We start from the raw sequence: 11,973 nt of genomic DNA on the forward strand, positions 1-11,973 counted from the left end.
GAAGAGGTTTCTGCTCTCACTGTAAAGACTGGAGAAGAGGTTTCTGCTCTCACTGTAAAGACTGGAGAAGAGGTTTCTGCTCTCACTGTAAAGACTGGAGAAGAGGGTTCTGCTTGCACTGTAAAGACTGGAGAAGAGGTGCCTGCTCTCACTGTAAAGACTGGAGAAGAGGGTTCTGCTCTCACTGTAAAGACTGGAGAAGAGGTGTCTGCTCTCACTGTAAAGACTGGAGAAGAGGGTTCTGCTCTCACTGTAAAGACTGGAGAAGAGGTGTCTGCTCTCACTGTAAAGACTGGAGAAGAAGTTTCTGCTCTCACTGTAAAGACTGGAGAATAGGTTTCTGCTCTCACTGTAAAGACTGGAGAAGAGGTGCCTGCTCTCACTGTAAAGACTGGAGAAGAAGTGTCTGCTCTCACTGTAAAGACTGGAGAAGAGGTGTCTGCTCTCACTGTAAAGACTGGAGAATAAGTGTCTGCTCTCACTGTAAAGACTGGAGAAGAGGTGTCTGCTCTCACTGTAAAGACTGGAGAAGAGGGTTCTGCTCTCACTGTAAAGACTGGAGAAGAGGTGTCTGGTCTCACTGTAAAGACTGGAGAAGAGGTGTCTGCTCTCACTGTAAAGACTGGAGAAGAAGAGGTTTCTGCTCTCACTGTAAAGACTGGAGAAGAGGTTGATGCTCTCACTGTAAAGACTGGAGAAGAGGTGTCTGCTCTCACTGTAAAGACTGGAGAAGAGGTGTCTGCTCTCACTGTAAAGACTGGAGAAGAGGTGTCTGCTCTCACTGTAAAGACTGGAGAAGAGGGTTCTGCTCTCACTGTAAAGACTGGAGAAGAGGGTTCTGCTCTCACTGTAAAGACTGGAGAAGAGGTGTCTGCTCTCACTGTAAAGACTGGAGAAGAGGTGCTATGATTAAAGACCAGCCATCTTGTAATCTCAGGCTGTTTAGGTAAAATCACTGCAGTCCTCTTCAGTGGTGGAAAAAGTACAAAATTGTCATACTCGAGGAAAAGTAAAGATACCTTAATAGCCAGGGGCCCACTCCGACACTCAGACATCATTACAGATAGCCAGGGGCCCACTCCGACACTCAGACATCATTTACAGATAGCCAGGGGCCCAATCCGACACTCAGACATCATTTACAGATAGCCAGGGGCCCACTCCGACATAATTTACAGATAGCCAGGGGCCCACTCCGACACTCAGACATCATTACAGATAGCCAGGGGCCCACTCCGACACTCAGACATCATTTACAGATAGCCAGGGGCCCACTCCGACACTCAGACATCATTACAGATAGCCAGGGGCCCACTCCGACACTCAGACATCATTTACAGATAGCCAGGGGCCCAATCCGACACTCAGACATCATTTACAGATAGCCAGGGGCCCAATCCGACACTCAGACATCATTTACAGATAGCCAGGGGCCCACTCCGACATAATTTACAGATAGCCAGGGGCCCACTCCGACACTCAGACATCATTACAGATAGCCAGGGGCCCACTCCGACACTCAGACATCATTTACAGATAGCCAGGGGCCCACTCCGACACTCAGACATCATTTACAGATAGCCAGGGGCCCACTCCGACACTCAGACATCATTACAGATAGCCAGGGGCCCACTCCGACACTCAGACATCATTACAGATAGCCAAGGGCCCACTCCGACACTCAGATATCATTACAGATAGCCAGGGGCCCACTCCGACACTCAGACATCATTACAGATAGCCAGGGGCCCACTCCGACACTCAGACATCATTACAGATAGCCAAGGGCCCACTCCGACACTCAGATATCATTACAGATAGCCAGGGGCCCACTCCGACACTCAGACATCATTTACAGATAGCCAGGGGCCCACTCCAACACTCAGACATCATTACAGATAGCCAGGGGCCCACTCCGACACTCAGACATCATTACAGATAATCAGGGGCCCACTCCGACACTCAGACATCATTACAGATAGCCAGGGGCCCACTCTGACACTCAGACATCATTACAGATAGCCAGGGGCCCACTCCGACACTCAGACATCATTTACAAATGAAGCATTTGTGTTTAGTGAGTCCGCCAGATCAGAGGCAGTAAAGATGACCAGGGATGTTCTCTTGATAAGTGTGAATTGGACCATTTTCCTGTCCTGCTAGTACTTTTGAGTGTCAGGGGAAAGTTTACATTATTGCCTCCCGGGTGGCGCAGTGGTTAAGGGCGCTGTACTGCAGCGCCCAGGCTCTGTTGTAACCGGCCGTGACCGGGAGGTCCGTGGGGCGACGCACAATTGGCCTAGCGTCGTCCGGGTTAGGTAGGGATCTCCTTGTCTCATCGTGCATCAGTGGTGGGCCGGGCGCAGTGCGCTAGCCAAGGTTGCCAGGTGCACGGTGTAGCCTCCGACACATTGGTGCGGCTGGCTTCCGGGTTGGATGCACGCTGTGTTAAGAAGCAGAGGTTGTGTATCGGAGGATGCATGACATTCAACCTTCGTCTCTCCCGAGCCCGTACGGGAGTTGTAGCGATGAGACAAGATAGTAGCTACTACAACAATTGGATACCACGAAATTGGGGAGAAAAAGGGGTAAAAAAAAAAAAAAGAAAGTTTACATTATTTTCATAAGCAATGTAGTGAAGTAAAAATCGCCAGAAATATAAATAGTAAAGTAAAAAATACAGATACTACCAAAAAAACGACTTAAGTAGTACTTTAAAGTATTTTTCCACCACTGTTCCTCTTGCACAGACAGAAACAGACCGTCGGCTGTTGTAACGGAGACAAGAACGAAGCTCACTCCACAGCTAGCTTAAAAACGTCACCAACGCTGCTATCGAATCGGATCCTTGGCTATAGGACTACCGGTTGGTACGTACCTCTGGTCCGAGAAAAGAGACGGTGGACAGGGGAAGAAGCGAAGCTGGTAGTGACCCACTGGTGTCAGTTTCACTGTGGAACAATAAACACTTCTACGTACTGTATGTTTACTCTGTTGTAGCGCAGAAATGTTAATGAATTGAATCTATTGTTAATGACATTGCACTCGTGTAGTGTACATTTTATGTATAATTCTGCTCCATCACTATGAATGATTATCACTGTGGCTAGGCAATCATTGATTTCTGATCGTCTAATCAATTTCAATTTAAAATAAAATAAAAACATGTTTATTTTAAACTCCCCAGGTATTAATTTTTTTGTGCATATTTTTTCTTAAACTTTAAGTTGCTCTCAATGGTCATTCACCAAGTACGACCATATTTAACTTATTTGACTAGATTTGTGCCTAATCTTGACAACACAGAACCCAGCAAATATCCAGCAAACTACATAATCTATATATATAGATATATATATATGTATGTATGAATAATCTATATCAACAAGAGATTAGTACAAAACCAGGTCTGAAATGCACCAGAAACAACAGCATTGTGACGAAACAAGGCATGTGACAAGTCCTACACTAGGACAGGTGGTTTCACCACAGGACCACTGACGCCAGGCCCAGGTCCTACTCTGCTCTTCTAGCTATCCAACAGACCCTTTTCTGAGGTGTCATCATACCCAACCTGTGCCACTGCATCACAACTAACGCTGAAACGTTCCAGTAACTCCCCCCTCCCCCCAAAAATGTTCAGGTTTCCCAGAAATCTTAGTTTGGAAGATTTTGGAATCCTAATCTGAAGTAAAACAACATTGGATATACAGTTTATGAGTTGTAATATTCTGTCTGGTATGTTATGTGCTTTAAACGGTACGAAGAGATTAAATAGAGCTTTTTCTGAACTCGTAATGTAAAGGAAATGTTACGTCTTGTGTACTAGTTACAGTACATGGATACAATCAGAAGTACAGTACATGGGTACAATCAGAGTTCCAGTACATGGGTATAATCAGAGTTCCAGTACATGGATGCAATCAGAGTTCCAGTACATGGGTACAATCAGAGTTCCAGTACATGGGTACAATCAGAGTTCCAGTACATGGATACAATCAGAGTTCCAGTACATGGGTACAATCAGAGTTCCAGTACATGGGTACAATCAGAGGTACAGTACATGGGTACAATCAGAGTTCCAGTACATGGGTACAATCAGAGTTCCAGTACATGGGTACAATCAGAGTTCCAGTACATGGGTACAATCAGAGTTCCAGTACATGGGTACAATCAGAGTTCCAGTACATGGGTACAATCAGAGTTCCAGTACATGGGTACATGGGTACAATCAGAGTTCCAGTACATGGGTACAATCAGAGTTCCAGTACATGGGTACAATCAGTACATGGGTACAATCAGAGTTCCAGTACATGGGTACAATCAGAGTTCCAGTACATGGGTACAATCAGAGTTCCAGTACATGGGTACAATCAGAGTTCCAGTACATGGGTACAATCAGAGTTCCAGTACATGGGTACAATCAGAGGTAGCCAACAAATGCTTTTTTGCCTTGATCACATTATTCCACCCATTCACTTTTAATTTTCCTTGTCGCTTTTAATCCTACCTGGTACCCAGGCTATTGTGGGCAGAGGTGGCTGTGAACCAGATTACCATAGCAGGCATATACAGTACAGTAGTGACCAGTTTAGGCTTCCATAGGGCTCTGGTCAAAAGTAGTGCACTATATAGGGCATAGGGTGCCATTTTGGAAGCACCCTTGACCAAAACAGCATCAGAAGGATGACCCATTCAACAAATCCCTGTTTTGCCTTCCTATGAAGAGAGCATCTGCTGTTTTCTGCTGACAGAAATAGTTTCGCTGGGAAGGTCAGAGATGATATTACATCATCACAGGAAGTCTTCTACTCATCACTGCCTTGACCATATTAGGACAGTCTTTTTTTTGCTGATTGTAAGAGTAGATAGAGCATTCGGAAAGTATTCTGACCCCTTGACTATTTCCACATTTTGTTGCGTTACAGCCACATTCTAAAATTGATTAAATTGTTTTTTTCCCCCTCGTCAATCTACACACAATACCCCATAATGACATCACAATACCCCATAATGACATCACAATACCCCATAATGACATCACAATACCCCATAATGACAAAGAAAAAACGTTTTGGGGACTTTTTAGCAAATTGATATTTAAAGAACCCCCCTGGAAATATCACATTTACATAAGTATTCAGACCCTTTACTCAGTACTTTGTTGAAGCACCTTTGGCAGCGATTACAGCCTCAAGTCTTCTTGGGTATGACGCTACAAGCTTGGCACACCTGTATTTGGGGAGTTTCTCCCATTCTTCTCTGCATATCCTCTCAAGCCCCGCCAGGTTGGATGGGGAGCGTTGCTGCACAGCTATTTTCAGGTCTCTCCAGAGATGTTAGATCGGGTTCAAGTCCACGCTCTGGTTGGTCCACTCAAGGACATTCAGAGACTTGTCACGAAGCCACTCCTGCGTTGTCTTGGCTGTGTGCTTAGAGTCGTTGTCTTGTTTGAAGGTGAACCTCTGCCCCAGTCTAAGGTCCTGAGTGCTCTGGAGCAAGTTTCCATCAAGGATCTCTCTGTACTTTGCTCCGTTCATCTTTCGCTTGATCCTGACTAGTCTCCCAGAAACTGCCGCTGAAAAACATCCCCACAGCATTATGTTGCCACCACCATGCTTCACCGTAGGGATTGTGCCAGGTTTCCTCCAGACGTGACACTTTGCATTCAGGCAAAAAAGTAAAATCTTGGTTTCATCAGACCAGAGAATCTTGTTTCTGATGATCTGAGAGTCCTTTGGGTGCCTTTTTGGCAAACTCCAAGTGTGCTGTCATGTGCCTTTTACTGAGAAGTGGCTTCCGTCTGGCCACTGGACCCATGATATCGGCATCGGTATGCATGGCGACGTCAAAGTGTGTTTCAAAAATCGTCAGAGTAATGATTTAGTTTATAGTACAATATTATGGGGAATGGGAATGAGAGGGCTACTTACACAGCGTTGGGAAGAGATCACAGCAGTGACTGAATGAGGGTATGAGGCATGAGTTGAGGTGTTCAGAGCCTTGACTTCAGTGCAGGACAGGATTTGGAAGATAAAAAAAACAATAACACAACGCACTACACAGTTAGACAACAGAGCTAAGAATGAGTTAGTCCAACCAAGGAGTAAAATCACTGATGTGTAATAACGTGATTGTGTTTGAGTATGTGATTGACTCTACATACAGTAAATGGATAGGTGTACTCACAGTGCTTGGAGAGACAACGTGTTTCTCCATCATGTCAAACACAGACTGCGTATCACGCCCACTTGACAGATCAAAGTAGCCCAAGAAACGTTCCTGAATAAAGCCCGATCATCCACATAACTGATGATAACTGACAACTGCAAGCAGACTGGTGGCACCATAGGTCCCAGAGGGGTCAGACTGGTGGCACCATAGGTCCCAGAGTGGTCAGACCGGTGGCACCACATGTCTCAGAGTGGTCAGACTGGTGGCAAGTCCCAGCGTGGTCAGAGTGGTGGCACCATAGGTCCCAGAGTGGTCAGACTGGTGGCAGGTCCCAGAGTGGTCAGACTGGTGGCACTATACGTCCCAGAGTGGTCAGACTGGTGGCACTATAGGTCCCAGAGTGGTCAAAATGGTGGCACCATAGGTCCCAGAGCAGTCAGACTGGTGGCACTATAGGTACCAGACTGGTCAGACTGGTGGCACTATAGGTCCCAGAGTGATCAGACTGGTGGCAGGTCCAAGAGTGGTCAGACTGGTGGCAGGTCCCAGAGTGGTCAGACTGGTGGCACTATGGGTCCCAGAGTGGTCAGACTGGTGGCAGGTCACAGAGTGGTCAGACTGGTGGCACTATGGGTCCCAGAGTGGTCAGACTGGTGGCACCATAGGTCCCAGAGTGGTCAGACAGGTTGCACCTTAGGTCCCAGAGTTGTCAGACTGGTGGCAGGTCCCAGCGTGGTCAGACTGGTGGCACCATAGGTCCCAGAGTGGTCAGACTGGTGGCAGGTCCCAGAGTGGTCAGACTGGTCACACCATAGGACCCAGAGTGGTCAGACTGGAGGCACCATAGGTCCCAGAGTGGTCAGACTGGTGGCAGGTCCCAGAGTGGTCAGACTGGTGGCACTATAGGTCCCAGAGTGGTCAGACTGGTGGCACTATAGGTCCCAGAGTGGTCAGACTGGTGGCAGGTCCCAGAGTGGTCAGACTGGTGGAACTATAAGTCCCAGAGTGGTCAGACTGGTGGCACTATAGGTCTCAGAGTGGTCAGACTGGTGGCACTATAGGTCCCAGAGTGGTCAGACTGGTGGCAGGTCCCAGAGTGGTCAGACTGGTGGCAGGTCCCATCGTGGTCAGACTGGTGGCACCATAGGTCCCAGAGTGGTCAGACTGGTGGCACCAAAGGTCCCAGACGGGTCAGACTGGTGGCAGGTCCCAGAGTGGTCAGACTGGTGGCACTATAGGTCCCAGAGTGGTCAGACTGGTGGCAGGTCCCAGAGTGGTCAGACTGGTGGCAGGTCCCAGAGTGGTCAGACTGGTGGCACCATAGGTCCCAGAGGGGTCAGACTGGTGGCAGGTCCCAGAGTGGTCAGACTGGTGGCACTATAGGTCCCAGAGTGGTCAGACTGGTGGCAGGTCCCAGAGTGGTCAGACTGGTGGCACTATAGGTCCCAGAGTGGTCAGACTGGTGGCAGGTCCCAGAGTGGTCAGACTGGTGGCACTATAGGCCCCAGAGTGGTCAGACTGGTGGCACCTTAGGTCCCAGAGTGGTCAGACTGGTGGCACCATAGGTCCCAGAGATGTCAGACAGATGGCACCTTAGGTCCCAGAGTGGTCAGACTGGTGGCACCACAGGTCCCAGAGTGGTCAGACTGGTGGCAGGTCCCAGCGTGGTCAGACTGGTGGCACCATAGGTCCCAGAGTGGTCAGACTGGTGGCAGGTCCCAGAGTGGTCAGACTGGTGGCACAATAGGTCCCAGAGGGGTCAGACTGGTGGCAGGTCCCAGAGTGGCCAGACTGGTGGCACTATAGGTCCCAGAGTGGTCAGACTGGTGGCAGGTCCCAGAGTGGTCAGACTGGTGGCACCATAGGTCCCAGAGTGGTCAGACTGGTGGCAGGTCCCAGAGTGGTCAGACTGGTGGCACTATAGGTCCCAGAATGGTCAGACTGGTGGCAGGTCCCAGAGTGGTCAGACTGGTGGCAGGTCCCAGAGTGGTCAGACTGGTGGCACCACAGGTCCCAGAGTGGTCAGACTGGTGGCAGATCCCAGCGTGGTCAGACTGGTGGCACCATAGGTCCCAGAGTGGTCAGACTGGTGGCAGGTCCCAGAGTGGTCAGACTGGTGGCACCATATATCCCAGAGGGGTCAGACTGGTGGCAGGTCCCAGAGTGGTCAGACTGGTGGCATTATAGGTCCCAGAGTGGTCAGACTGGTGGCAGGTCGCAGAGTGGTCAGACTGGTGGCACCGTAGGTCCCAGAGTGGTCAGACTGGTGACACTATAGGTCCCAGAGCGGTCAGACTGGTGGCACTATAGGTCCCAGAGTGGTCAGACTGGTGGCACTATGGGTCGCAGAGTGGTCAGACTGGTGGCACCATAGGTCCCAGAGATGTCAGACAGATGGCACCTTAGGTCCCAGAGTGGTCAGACTGGTGGCACTATAGGTCCCAGAGTGGTCAGACTGGTGTCAGGTCCCAGAGCGGTCAGACTGGTGGCACCATAGGTCCCAGAGTGGTCAGACTGGTGGCAGGTCCCAGAGTGGTCAGACTGGTGGCATCTTAGGTCCCAGAGTGGTCAGACTGGTGGCAGGTCCTAGAGTGGTCAGACTGGTGGCACCGTAGGTTTCAGAGTGGTCAGACTGGTGGCAGGTCTCAGCGTGGTCAGTCTGGTGGCACCATATGTCCCAGAGTGGTCAGACGGGTGGCAGGTCCAAGCGTGGTCAGACTGGTGGCACCATAGGTCCCAGAGTGGTCAGACTGGAGGCACCATAGGTCCCAGAGTGGTCAGACTGGTGGCAGGTCCCAGAGTGGTCAGACTGGTGACACTATAGGTCTCAGAGTGGTCAGACTGGTGTCACTATAGGCCCCAGAGTGGTCAGACTGGTGGCAGGTCCCAGAGTGGTCAGACAGGTGGCACCATAGGTCCCAGAGGGGTCAGACTGGTGGCACAATAGGCCTCAGAGTGGTCAGACTGGTGGCACTATAGGTCCCAGAGTGGTCAGACTGGTGGCAGGTCCCAGAGTGGTCAGACTGGTGGCACTCTAGGGCCCAGAGTGGTCAGACTGGTGACACCATAGGTCCCAGAGTGGTCAGACTGGTGACACTATAGGTCCCAGAGCGGTCAGACTGGTGGCACTATAGGTCCCAGAGTGGTCAGACTGGTGGCACTATAGGTCCCAGAGTGGTCAGACTGGTGGCAGGTCCCAGAGTGGTCAGACTGGTGGCACCTTAGGTCCCAGAGTGGTCAGACTGGTGGCACTATAGGTCCCAGAGTAGTCAGACTGGTGTCAGGTCCTAGAGTGGTCAGACTTGTGGCACTATGGGTCCCAGAGTGGTCAGACAGGTGGTACCATAGGTCCCAGATGGTCAGACTGGTAGCACTATGGGTCCCAGAGTGGTCAAACTCGTGGCACCATAGGTCCCAGAGCAGTCAGACTGGTGACACTATAGGTCCCAGAGTCGTCAGACTGGTGGCACTATAGGTCCCAGAGTGGTCAGACTGGTGGCACCACAGGTCCCAGAGTGGTCAGACTGGTGGCACCATAGGTCCCAGAGTGGTGGGGCAATGTTTACCCCCTGGGGCCCCATAGTTTTTCCATATCTGTTAAACCTAACCAGGAAAACTCTGGACCCTGTTAGGTATGACAGTGATCAATCAGTTGTAAAAACGTTTTAAAGGGCCATGATGGGACCAGTTTTTTCCTAATCAGGTCACATGGTTTTAAAAAAAACTGGGGGAAAAAAACTCCTAGCCCTGGAGGGGTGAAAACCCTGTCAAATTGCAGCTACAGTACCTTATATTTGTTCATATAAATGATATTTATACCAGATTTATTCTACCCAGAGACAACAACGGCTTGTGTTTTGTCCGGTAGTGAGTATATGTTACCATAATTTCTGAATAAAAAGTGGAAATCTCTCTTCAATCTAACTTTAATGGATGATGCGATGGAAACAACTATTGAATTGATTTGGACATCCCAGAAAAAGACAGTAGAAAGTAGACTTTCACCCCCAGTGGTGTTGATAAACCGCTTGTGACTATCCCTGTTTCTTCTTACTTTTTCGTTGCGTTGCGCAGTTTGAATAAGCAGATCTTAATCATGATCGATGCGGCTCCCCCCCCTCTCCCAGAAGCTTGAATCTGATGTGGCGTTTATACACTCCTTGCGTTTAGCTGAACAATCAATGTTCTTTAGGTCACTGTACCCCTCTTTCTCCCCCCAAAAACAGGCGAGGCCAGCAATACAGCCGGTTTGATGTAAGACTTCCTGTCAACCAACTAACGTTATACTTTTGATACCAGTTGGTATTAAAATCCCTCACCTTTTCACCCTTCTTCGTGAAACTGATCTCAGGTAGAGGTCGACACCTCCGTTTTAACTCGGAACCTTTTCCGTGTTCCCCAGAGAACGAAAGAGGGTTTTCAACAACAACAAAAAGTCAACAACATGTTCAGTAACGTAGGGGGCGAAAACTGCACACTGGAGCTGGCTGGTAGCACTGCTGGCTGGTAGCACTGCTGGCTGGTAGCACTGCTGGCTGGTAGCACTGCTGGCTGGTAGCACTACTGGCTGGTAGCACTGCTGGCTGGTAGCACTGCTGGCTGGTAGCACTGCTGGTTGGTAGCACTGCTGGCTAGTAGCATTGCTGGCTGGTAGCACTGCTGGCTGGTAGCACTGCTGGCTGGTAGCATTGCTGGCTGGTAGCACTGCTGGCTGGTAGCACTGCTGGCTGGTTGGTAGCACTACTGGCTGGTAGCACTGCTGGCTGGTAGCACTGCTGGCTGGTAGCATTGCTGGCTGGTAGCACTGCTGGCTGGTAGCACTGCTGGTTGGTAGCACTGCTGGCTGGTAGCATTGCTGGCTGGTAGCACTGCTGGCTGGTAGCACTGCTGGTTGGTAGCACTGCTGGCTGGTAGCACTGCTGGCTGGTAGCACTGCTGGCTGGTAGCACTGCTGGTTGGTAGCACTGCTGGCTGGTAGCACTACTGGCTGGTTGGTAGCACTGCTGGCTGGTAGCACTACTGGCTGGTTGGTAGCACTGCTGGCTGGTAGCACTGCTGGCTGGTAGCACTGCTGGCTGGTAGCACTGCTGGCTGGTAGCACTGCTGGTTGGTAGCACTGCTGGCTGGTAGCACTACTGGCTGGTTGGTAGCACTGCTGGCTGGTAGCACTACTGGCTGGTAGCACTGCTGGCTGGTAGCACTGCTGGCTGGTTGGTAGCACTACTGGCTGGTAGCACTGCTGGCTGGTAGCACTGCTGGTTGGTAGCACTGCTGGCTGGTAGCACTGCTGGCTGGTAGCTAGCTACTGCTACTTGCATACTGATGTTAGCAATGCAAATTGAACTGGACATAAAAATACAGTTTTAAAACCAAGAAAACATAATGTCAAGTATTTTGTACTAGTTCCAGTACATGGGCACAATCAGAGGTACAGTACATGTACAATCCTGGGTACAATCAGAGGTACAGTACATGGGTACAATCAGAGTTAGAGTTCCAGTACATGGATACAATCAGAGTTACAGTACATGGAGACAATCAGAGTTACAGTACATGGATACAATCAGAGGTACAGTACATGGGTACAATCAGAGGTACAGTACATGGGTACAATCAGAGGTACAGTACATGTACAATCCTGGGTACAATCAGAGGCAGCCAACAAATGATTTTTTGCCTCTTTCACTTTTTATTTTCAACAAACAATTATTTTGGCATTCCTTGTTGCTTGTAGTCTTACCTGGTACCCAGGCTACTGTGATTACTTATAGCAGGCGTACAGTACAGCAGTGACCAGTT

Source organism: Oncorhynchus clarkii, chromosome 25, assembly GCF_045791955.1.
Source record: "Oncorhynchus clarkii lewisi isolate Uvic-CL-2024 chromosome 25, UVic_Ocla_1.0, whole genome shotgun sequence".
NCBI lineage: Eukaryota > Metazoa > Chordata > Actinopteri > Salmoniformes > Salmonidae > Oncorhynchus > Oncorhynchus clarkii.